An 11738-nucleotide genomic window follows, 5' to 3' on the forward strand; every position below is an offset into this window, starting at 1 on the left:
ACCGCCGCCAACCTCTGCCTCTACCGCCTGAACCCCAGTAGGAAGAAGTGAAGAAGACCACCGTAAGGTGAAGGATCTTGTCGGAGAACCCCTCCGACAAGGTGGATGCTCATTGCTGCTGTCGTCGCTCGCTATTGCCGCCAAGAGATGTTTGTTGCTACCGTCACCGATTGGAATCCAGAAGAGGAAGATTGGACAGTGGATGGCCGGCCGGCGGCGGTGTGTGGGCAGAGGTTGTCGCTGGCCATTGGTGAAGGAGAAGAAGTGGAAGGGCGGTGGCGTCGCGAGCCCTAGATCGAGGAGAAGCCGCACGAGATCAGAATCGGGGGTTCTGGTACTGTGCCGTGTGAAGAAATAAAGGAAAGGGAATGGTTTTCTCCTCCTTTAATCTGGGTCGTCCGATTTGATGAAGATGGATCCATTTGATCTAGCTGATGAAGAGATGAGTGGTGCGGATCTAGTTGCCTTCTTGCTTCGATCCAATGGTCCATGTAGCTTCAAATTTGGATGGAGGGTTGGATGGCTTAGATCTGAATAAAGGAGGAAGATTTCTCTTGATCTGGATCAACGACTCATATTAATTCTACTTGATCTCCATCATTTGACCTCCAAATAAAGTCAAATTTGGAGGAGGAGCGTTTTTCACGGAGGAGTCGCGAAGGAGGAGTCGGAGATAGGTTTTTGTTCGTTTGAAGAGTCACAGAGAAGTGAGTTTTAGGTTTTTTTTTCATGGAGTTAAAAAAATTGTTGTGTTTTTAGGATTCAACAACATTCAATAGACAACAGTTTAATAAAACTGTTGTATATTATCACATAAACAACACTAAAAGATAATAGTTTTTTAAAACCGTTGTCTTTGACACACATTAGACAACAGTGTTTTGAAAAACTATTGTTATTTAAAAAATATTATGGTGAACAACAACAGTTTTCAATAAAACTGTTGTTAAATGGAAAAAAGACAATAATTTCTTGAAAAACTGTTGTCTATTAGGTGTGGTTAAATCCAGAAATTCTTGTAGTGTACCGCAGGATACATTATGTGTTGGTGCAACCTTAGGTCAAGGTTGATCTGGTTGACCCGACTCGAGGTGACTTGACTCGAGTTGTATTTTGATGTTTGACTTGGGAAGATTGTCGGTGCAACCTTAGGTCAAGGTTGACCTAGTTGAGTTGCATGTTGATGTTTGACACTCGTGAGAGAGTTCTATTCTTGATATGGGACAAGAATAGATGTTTGGGAGATTATTGGTGCAACCGTAAGTCAAGGTTGACTTGGTTGACCTGATTCGGGAAAAAGTCCAAGTATGGAGACTTGGCACTGGAGAAGTCCAAGCAGGGAGCTTGGCACGAGGGAAAGTCCTGGTGAGTGAAGCCAGGCAGTGGAAAGTCCTAACTGGGATGTTAGGCAGTTGGAAAGTCCTGGTGAGTGAAGCCAGGCAGTGGAAAGTCCTAACTGGGATGTTAGGCAGTTGAAAAGTCCTGGTGAGTAAAGCCAGGCAGGGAAAGTCCTAACTGGATGTTAGGCGGTTGGAAAGTCCCGTGAGTGAAACCAGTGGGAAAGTCCTAACTGGATGTTAGGCATTGGAAAGTCTTAGTGAGGAGCTAGGAAAGTCCTAACTGGGATGTTAGGCGGTTGGAAAGTCCCGTGAGTGAAGCCGGTGGGAAAGTCCTAAGCGGGATGTTAGGCGGTGTAGAAAGTCCCGTGAGTGAAGCGGGCAGCAAAAATCCGAGATGGATCAAGGTGATCGGACATCTGGTGGGAAAAGTCTAAGTGGGTCAAAAGGATTGACCGGACACTTAGCGGGAGTACTGCCGGTCAAGGGAGTGACCGGATGCTAGAGATGATGTACCAACAGTCAAGGTTGACCGGATGTTGGTGTGGAAGCCTTAGGTTTAGGGTCGAGAAGTTTGGATCGGCCGCACCGATCCAATGATATGAGCTCATCCGATCGGTCCGAGACCGATCGAGAAGATCGATGGCAAATTAGCAGAAGCGATCGGTCACGGACCGATCGGAAGGTTTCTGATCGGCGTGGACCGATCAGAGAGTTCTGATCGGTCCATGGACCGATCAGGGACGCGAGCGAAGGCTTCTTTCCCGATCGGTCCGCATCGATCAGATGTTCTGATCGGTCCACGCATCGATCGGGTTCTAGCCGCGACGCAACGGCCAGTTTCGCTGTTTCTTCTTCGCAGGTATAAAGGGGTCGAGGGCTGCTGCTGTACAGGCAACTCTTCTTCTTTCTTTCCTCTCTTCTGCTGAAGATTTGTGGGCTGCGATAAGAGCTCTGTTGAGTTCCTTCCGAAAGCTTCGCGTGAGCTTCCCCGACTGGAACAGCTGCTGCTGTTAGGGTTTTTGAAGCTGCTGCTTCATCCGGACTCCAGTCGACGAAAAAGCAAGATTGGTAGAGTGCTTGTGTATTCTTATTGTATTTCTTGCTTATTCTTTGTACTTGTACTCCTGTTTGTTGTTGCAAACAAGTGTGGCGAGGTTTCTCCACCCAGAAGGAGTTTTTATTAGCCGATTTTCCGGGGACTCATCCACCGACGGATTGATTGGGTTCGTCCACCTTACGGACACGCCGAGTAGTAGGAGCATCATCTCCGAACCTCGTACATCGCTGTGTTAAGGTTTGATATTCTTCCTTTCGTTTCTAGTTTATTTTTCCGCTGCGCTAACGAATTGTAGGAAGAAACGAGCGATTTGGGGTCGGCTATTCACACCCCCCCCTCTCTAGCCGTACGAAGAGATCCTAACAAGTGGTATCAGAGCGAGGCCGCTCTTCGTCGGATCAACATCCGTGGGAGCAAAGCTAGAGAATGAATCTCTATGGAGAAGACATCACCATTCCACCCTTCTACGATCGCGACGACTTCGCGTATTGGAAGGTAAGGATGAAATATTTCCTTATGACTAACATTGAAAATTGGAGTTGTGTACAATTAGGTTTCAAGCCTCCGATGGACAAGAAAGGAGAAACCCTAGAGAAGAAGGAGTGGACCAAGGAACAAGTCCACCAATCCCTAGTCAACGATGAGGTATTGAAAATTTTTGAATTTTCTTTACCTAATGATGTTCTATGTAAGATAGGAGGATACAACAATGCCAAGGAGTTGTGGAACAACTTGGCTAAGTTCCATGAGGGGAACTCCACTTCAAGCCATGAAGAGGAGTCAAGTGAGCCAAGGAGCTCACATCATGGAGGAGAGGAATTAGAAGTTGAGGGTTACTCAACATCGAAAGAAGAAGAGGAGGAGTGTTCCTCTTCAAGTTCGGAGCAAGGAGAAGAAGCTTCTACCTCCGGAAGGGATGAAGGAGAGAGCGTTCATCCATCCTTAACTCTAGGTAACTCAAGCCATTTAGTTTCTAGCAAATTACACATAATGTGCTTTGAGTGTAGGGAGTATGGACATTACAAGAGTAAGTGTCCAAAGAGGGTTAGGAAGACTCCACCGGCGCCAAAGATCAAGGAAGCCGGAGTCCCGATACGCAAGAGCAAGGAGCACGTGGTGTGTTTCCAATGCAAGCGAAGGGGACATTATCGGAGCCAATGTCCGAGGGGGAGGCAACCTCACAAGGACAAGAAGACGAGCACATCGATAGGGGGAGCTAAGGCAAACCCTAAGGTAATTTCTAAGGCACATTATTGCAATAATAATAAGACACATGCTAGTAGCCTTATTGCTATTGTCAAAAATGACAAGCATGTTAACACTAGAAATCAATACATGTGCTTAGGTGCTAAACATGTCAACCTAGATAGGGATACTACTAGGAATGCTAACCCTAGGATTAACACTTCTAAGGTTAAGGAAAACCTAGGTAGAAACCCTAAATCAACTAGACACATGCCTAGGAACACCTCAAGAAAGAATGACAAATCAAAACTTGAGGTAATAGAAAAGGAGAATCAAGTCTTGAGTTCAAGGCTTGATACCCTAGAAAAGGCCCTTAAAAATTTAGAGAAGTCAACTCTAGGGCCTAAGGGTCAAAAGTCCCAGGACAAGAAAGGTTTGGGTCACAAATCTAAGTCCCAAGTGGTCAAGCCCACTTACCACAATGTTCCATTCGATTATGGAACAAAACCTAGGGCTAGGAAGACCACCACCAAGGTCACAAGGAGTGACCCTAGAGTTGATCTTGATGAGTCCCAAATGACCAAGGCTTCAAAGCCTAAGAGGGTCATTAGGAGGGTTGCTAGGGAAGTTATCCCTAGTGAATTCTTAGTGAACCCAATGAGCTCAAATAGGTATTGGGTTCCTAGGAGCATCTTCTCTACCCCATAGATGGGTTAGAGAGTGTCAACTCCGATTAGAAGGGTAGTTAACCCAACTTTGAGGAAATTGACACTCAAGGAGCATTTTCAAGGTTTTGAGAACTCTTGAAAATGAAATGGAATTATCATTTACTCCTTTGAAGAGTTAAATGTGCCTAAAGATTGGAAATTTTATTTTTAATCTCAATTGGCACAATTTGGAAAAATCTAGAGAACTCTCGAGGAAAAATGAAACATGCCAAGTTTTGAGGATAAATTTGATCTTTAAGTGGCATGAATTAATCTAGAGTTCAAGAAGTGTCAAAATTATGATTTTGGCATCTTGGGGCAATCTAGGATTAAATTTGAAGTTAGCCAAGTGGTTAAGGATACTTAGATAGGTAATCTAGGTATATTTATTTATGCTAAATCTTGCCATGATTGTTTGCCCTCACATGTCATGACATCATGTTTAGTTTTATCATCATTTGAAATGTCATGATAATGTTTAGGCTAGTTTTTATGTCATGTTTATTTAAGTTTCAAACTTTATGCCATGACATCATGACATTGGCACATGTTTTCATTTATGATACCATTTTATGTCATGTCATCATCTCTTGCTTTAGTAATCAATTGAATTGATTTAAGGATGAAAAACACATTTTGATATTGAGATCAAATTTGTGTTTAGAAAATGCATGAGACCTTAGTCTAAGATACCTAAACCCATATCTCACATCAAAATTGACATGGATGTGTTTGATACACTTTAGATGTGTGTGAGATATTAGGATCATGAGTTAGGATCAAGGTGCATAGTTCTTGTACCTAGATGAGCCTAATTCAAGAAATGGAGGATCATAGGGAAAACTTGTGTACAAGTCATGTACATATAGTCCTAAGATTATGATCCTAAATTAAAGGGTTTAAAATCATTTCAAAATTGATTTGAAAAACCTTGATGAAGCTTTCCTAGTGATTGCATTCATCATTGATCATTGTGATACAAAGTTGAGTTAAACTTGAACTATTTCAAAGTTTTTGAACTTTGTATCAAGATTGAAAAATGGAAGTTATTTTTATAGAAAACTATTTTTCCATGATAGTGTATGATATGAGGAATGTAACCTCAAAGTTTCGTAATTTTTGGAATTTTCTTGAATTTATTAGGAGTTTCTGATTTTCCGGAAGGGGAAATCAGAAGTTCTGATTTCAGTGGCTGGATCGGTCCAGGGACCGATCCAGGGAAGATCTGATCGGTCTGCGGACCGATCCAGAGTATTGTGGATCGGTCTGCAGACCGATCCAGTGAGTTCCAGTAGCACGAGTGCGATCTGGTGAAGGGCTGATCCGTCTGGGGACCGATCAGGGCGTGCCGAATTTCTGATTTTTTAGCTGTTGTCTGAAATTTCAGTTATGGAAGTGATGTTTTTGGATTTCTAAAGGTTTGGAACTCTCAAAGACATTGTTGGTGCAATGGTCAAAGGGGGAGTTGACCTTTAGGGGGAGTTTTACCTAATTGTCAAGGGGGAGTTGACTTTTAGGGGGAGTTTTTACTCCTTAAGACTTTTGAGGATTAGTGATATGGGATTATCACTAAGTTGATTGTTGAGTTTAGTATCAAGGGGGAAATTAAGAGTTTCAATGAAAGGTATGAGACTTTCATTAGGAAGAAACTCTTGACCTTGATACCCTCCTTTTTCTTTTTGATGTATGTCAAAAAGGGGAGAGTGTTCATTGGAGAATTATTGGAGAACCCAAGTTAGGTTATCGGGTTAACCTAAGCTAGGGGAAGAATGTCAAGGAATGTTCAAGGAAGAACATTGGAATTCTTTTTGATGTGTGTCAAAAAGGGGGAGAATTATTGGAGAACCCAAGTTAGGTTATCGGGTTAACCTAAGGGGAGAATGTCCAGAGAATGTTCAAGGAAAGAACATTGGACATTGGAAGATGGTTCGAAAACCTAAGTTAGGTTATCGGGTTAACCTAACTTGATTATGGGTTTTGTCAAACATCAAAAAGGGGGAGATTGTTGGTGCAACCTTAAGTCAAGGTTGATCTGGTTGACCCGACTCGAGGTGACTTGACTCGAGTTGTATTTTGATGTTTGACTTGGGAAGATTGTCGGTGCAACCTTAGGTCAAGGTTGACCTAGTTGAGTTGCATGTTGATGTTTGACACTCGTGAGAGAGTTCTATTCTTGATATGGGACAAGAATAGATGTTTGGGAGATTATTGGTGCAACCGTAAGTCAAGGTTGACTTGGTTGACCTGATTCGGGAAAAGTCCAAGTATGGAGACTTGGCACTGGGAAAGTCCTAACTGGGATGTTAGGCAGTTGGAAAGTCCTGGTAAGTGAAGCCAGGGAAAGTCCTAACTGGGATGTTAGGCGGTTGGAAAGTCCCGTGAGTGAAGCTGCGATGGAAAGTCCTAAGCGGGATGTTAGGCGGTTGAAAAGTCCCGTGAGTAAAGCTGCAGGGAAAGTCCTAAGCGGGATGTTAGGCGGTTGGAAAGTCCTGGTGAGTGAAACCAGGCGGTGGGAAAGTCCTAACTGGGATGTTAGGCGGTGTAGAAAGTCCTGGTGAGTGAAGCGGGCAAGGTAAAATCTAGATGGATCAAGGGTGATCGGACATCGGTGGGAAAAGTCTAAGTGGGTCAAAAGGATTGGCCGGACACTTAGCGGAGTGCTAGCAGTCAAGGGAGTGACCGGATGCTAGAGATGATGTACCAACAGTCAAGGTTGACCGGATGTTGGTGTGGAAGCCTTAGGTTTAGGGTCGAGAAGTTTGGATCGGGCTGCAGACCGATCCAATGATGAGTTCCCTGATCGGTCCGGAGACCGATCGGAGAAAAGATCGAAGTAGAATCCCGATCGGTCTACGGACCGATCTCTCGACCTCTGTGTGGACCGATCGGTCTCTGATCGATGCGTGGACCGATCAGTGACACGTGCCAGAATTCCTGATCGGTCTGACCGATCAGATATTGAACAGGACCGATCGGGGTTCTAGCCGTTGCGACGCAACGGCTAGTTTCTTCGCTGTTTCGCTGTTTCTTCTTCGCAGGTATAAAGGGGTCGAGGGCTGCTGCTGTACAGGCAACTCTTCTTCTTTCTTTCCTCTCTTCTGCTGAAGATTTGTGGGCTGCGATAAGAGCTCTGTTGAGTTCCTTCCGAAAGCTTCGCGTGAGCTTCCCCGACTGGAACAGCTGCTGCTGTTAGGGTTTTTGAAGCTGCTGCTTCATCCGGACTCCAGTCGACGAAAAAGCAAGATTGGTAGAGTGCTTGTGTATTCTTATTGTATTTCTTGCTTATTCTTTGTACTTGTACTCCTGTTTGTTGTTGCAAACAAGTGTGGCGAGGTTTCTCCACCCAGAAGGAGTTTTTATTAGCCGATTTTCCGGGGACTCATCCACCGACGGATTGATTGGGTTCGTCCACCTTACGGACACGCCGAGGAGTAGGAGCATCATCTCCGAACCTCGTACATCGCTGTGTTAAGGTTTGATATTCTTCCTTTCGTTTCTAGTTTATTTTTCCGCTGCGCTAACGAATTGTAGGAAGAAACGAGCGATTTGGGGTCGGCTATTCACACCCCCCCTCTCTAGCCGTACGAAGAGATCCTAACATTATGTACTTAAGGAACAAGAAGTATTGGAGGTTGTAAATCAGGTTATGGTAGAACCTGTAGATGGTCTCACTGCACAGAACAGACGATATCTTGATGCTTATAAGATATGGAAGAAAAATGACTTCACTACAAAGGACATATTGATTAGTTCAATGGTAGATGATCTAGCTTTTGAGTATGAGTCATATCTTTTAGCTCATGCAGTTTGGGTAGCCCTTAAAGAAAAATACAGTGGAGTGAGTCTGAGCAAGCTTTGACAGTTGACGATTAAATTTGACAGCTACAAGAAGCGTCCGAATGTTTCAATGGTTCAACACATCAGGGAGATGTCAAACATGATTCGGGAGCTTAAAATTGTCGGTCATAAGTTGCCCGATGAACAACATGTTCAAGCAGTTATTCATTCCCTTCCAGATTCTTGGGAGACCATGAGGCAGACCTTGACTCATAGTGAGAGTATCAAGACTTTCATTGATGTCTCACGTCGTGTAGAATTGGAGGCGGAGAGAGTTGAATCCGCAAGGATTTTTAGACTAGCCTATGTGACTGTCGGTTTTGTTGGATCATCTGAATCTATGAAAAAGAAATGGTTCAAAAAAGGGAAGGGAAAGAAGAAAGAAACTACTACTGTGGGACAAGGCCCAATTAAGAAGATAGAATAGAAGACTGGAAAGATACCCAAAAGTAAGTTGACTTGCTTTAACTGCGACAAGAAGGGTCACTTCGCTCGGGAGTGCACTGAGCCGAAAAAAAGTAAATCCAAATGTGTTTTCTTTTCCTGATTATTTTGCTGTTAGCTCAGTGTTGTTAACTAATTCTTATCCTTGGTTGATCATAGATTCGGAAGCAACCAACCATGTAGGTGAGGAGCGAGTTACATTTGTAGAGTACCGTCGGGTATCAGCTGGCAACAAATGAATCTATGTAAGAAACAATGCAAGAGTTGAAGTCAAATGAGTCAACACTTACAAACTCAACTTTCGTTGTGGTAGTGTTTTGTTTCTACATGATATCCTGTATGCTCCTGAAATTTAACGAAATATCCTATTGGAGAGATGCATTATTAACTGCCGCTTATATACTTAACAAAGTGCATTTAAAATCAATTTCATCTACCCCATATGAACATTGGACAGACAAAAAATTATATTTAAGTAATCTGAGACCTTGGGAGTCAGTTGCTTATATTCATGATAGTTCTCACAAGTATGGAAAACTGGGATCTAGGGGGTAAGAAATGTATCTTTATCAGATACCATAAAACCTCCAAAGGTTATGTTTTTATAGGTGAGCAATTAGATGGAACATCTCTGAAATAGATTCAAGAGATGTGACTTTTCTCAAAATAGAGTTCCCAACCAAAAGTGATGTTGATAAAAGAGTTCTTCTATTTGAGGAGGATAAGATATTATCAACAAGAAAAGTATCAAAAGGGATACCTGAGTCTAACCAACCAAGTGAGAGTAATACGTCAAGTCATGAGTTGACTTCTCAATATCATAACTTACGAAGAAGTGTTTGTAAGATCAAACCTAAGAAGAGGTTTGATATTAAGAATGAGGCATTGATAACACTTCCAGTTGACGATGATGAACCTCAATCTATTGAGGAAGCATTGGGATATAGACTTAGAGAAAAAATGGAAAGCTGCAATGGTTGAAGAGATGGAGTCTATGATAAAAAATCATATTTAGAACTTAGTCGATCTTTCTCCGGGCCGAAAAGCTATTGGGAATAAGTGGATTCTCAAAATAAAGAGGAAAGTTGATGAATCGATTAACAGATATAAAACTCGTTTAGTTGCAAAAAGATATACCCAAATTAAGGGTATCGACTTTGAAGAGACATTTTCTCCCGTAGTAAAATTTGTATCAATACGAGTTATTTTGGCTTTTGTGACATATTATGACTTAGAATTATATTAAGTGAATATAAAAATCGCTTTCCTTAACGGTGAGCTTAACGAGAAAATCTATATGGTTCAGACAGAATATTTCATTGCTGAACGCCAAGAGGAGAAAGTATGTTGACTTAAAAAGTCTATATATGGGTTAAAACAAGCGTTAAGATAATGGAACATAAAATTTAACGAAGTTATTTTATTTTATGGTTTTGAGATTATCAATGAAGATCATTGTGTTTTCCTGAAAAGGGGAAAAGGAAAGTATGTCATTTTATCATTATATGTTGATGATATTGCTGATAGTTGGAAATGATATTGGATATGTGAATGAAGTTAAGAAGTATTGTCATCACAATTTGATACAACGGATATGGGAGAAGCTGAGTGCATATTAGGGGTGAAGATCATTAGAGATCGTCCTAAAAGACTTTTGGGTATATCACAAGAGTCTTATATCAATAAGATGTTATATCATTTCAGCATGTCTAATTACAACATAAAACATACACCTATTGTGAAATGTATTGTTTTGAGCAAAAGTATGTGCCTCAAAACTCCAAAGAAAATAGCTAAAATGAATAAAAAATCATATGTCATTGCTATTGGTAGTTTAATGTATACTATGTTGTGTACACATCATGATATCAACTATGATGTTGGCTTAGTGAGTCACTTCTAGTCAAACCCAGGACCGAGACATTGGAAGACGGTAAAAAGGATATTCATATATCTGAAGGTGACAACAAATTATTGTCTGTATTTTCAAGAATCAGATATGAGTCTGAAAGGTTATTCAGATGTAGATTGGGCTAGGGACCTGGATGATAGGAAATCCACATCATACTATGCGTTCTTACTGAATGGTGGCACCATCTCATGAAACAGCAAGAAACAAGCTTGTGTAGTTTTGTCAACTATAGAAGCTGAATATGTAGCATATTCAACGGCCATATATTCAGTGACTGTGCAAGAAGCAATCTGGTTGAGAAGATTCCTGAAGCATCTATCTGAAAATTGCTGAGGATAGTGGGAGTTCAGTAGCTGCCTACTGTGATAGTCAAGCTGCAATAACTTTTTTCAAGGATCATAAATATCGTAGCAAAGGTAAGCATATAATTATAAAATATAACTTTATAGTGATATTGTGGCTAAAAGAAAAGTAATTCTTGAGTATGTCTCTACATGTGCTATGTTTGTAGATCTTTTTACTAAGCCAATGAAAAAAAAGTCATTTAAATAATATGTAAAGTCTTTAGGAGTTCGTAGAATGTAACAACATTATAAGTACAATCAGATATTGTGATTTGATTGTATAATTTGCCATAATTTATTCAGTGTATATGATTTCGTTACATTCATATAAGATCTCGATGAGCATGTTGGCAGGTTGAGATTGGTCTACTCACATGGACAATTATCTATGTTTGCTGAGTACAAATAGAGGTAAGACCGTTATTAATGGGATAACTTATGTAGCTGTGAACAAAGACAGATCCATAAGTTAAGGTTGCCTTAATAACTGTGTCAAGTTGAGATCATTTATGTGTTAATAATGATCGAAGTAAATGAACCCACCATTTACTAAACCTGTTGAAAGCCAGATTGGAATTCATATGTTGAATTTAGGGTTACACATTAGGTATGTCTAATCAAAATCTATACGATATTAAATTTGAGGAAAACATGTGTTTTTTTTAATAAAGAGAATAATATCGTAGCATGTGATTTATACCATATGTGCTATTGCGACAATAAAGGTAGTAAGAGAATGGATCTATGTTTCTCTACTATGTGAGACTTTGGAGATTATAAGTTAAACTTAGTTGTGTTCTTAGTGACTATTTAGCTATTTACTTGACTATGGATGATTCAGTTTATGAAATATAACTAGGAAAGCGACTGATTAGAATGAATAGATTCTAGCTAAAAAGGAAGATTGAATAG

The sequence above is a fragment of the Zingiber officinale genome, chromosome 2A (genome assembly GCF_018446385.1).
Source record: "Zingiber officinale cultivar Zhangliang chromosome 2A, Zo_v1.1, whole genome shotgun sequence".
NCBI lineage: Eukaryota > Viridiplantae > Streptophyta > Magnoliopsida > Zingiberales > Zingiberaceae > Zingiber > Zingiber officinale.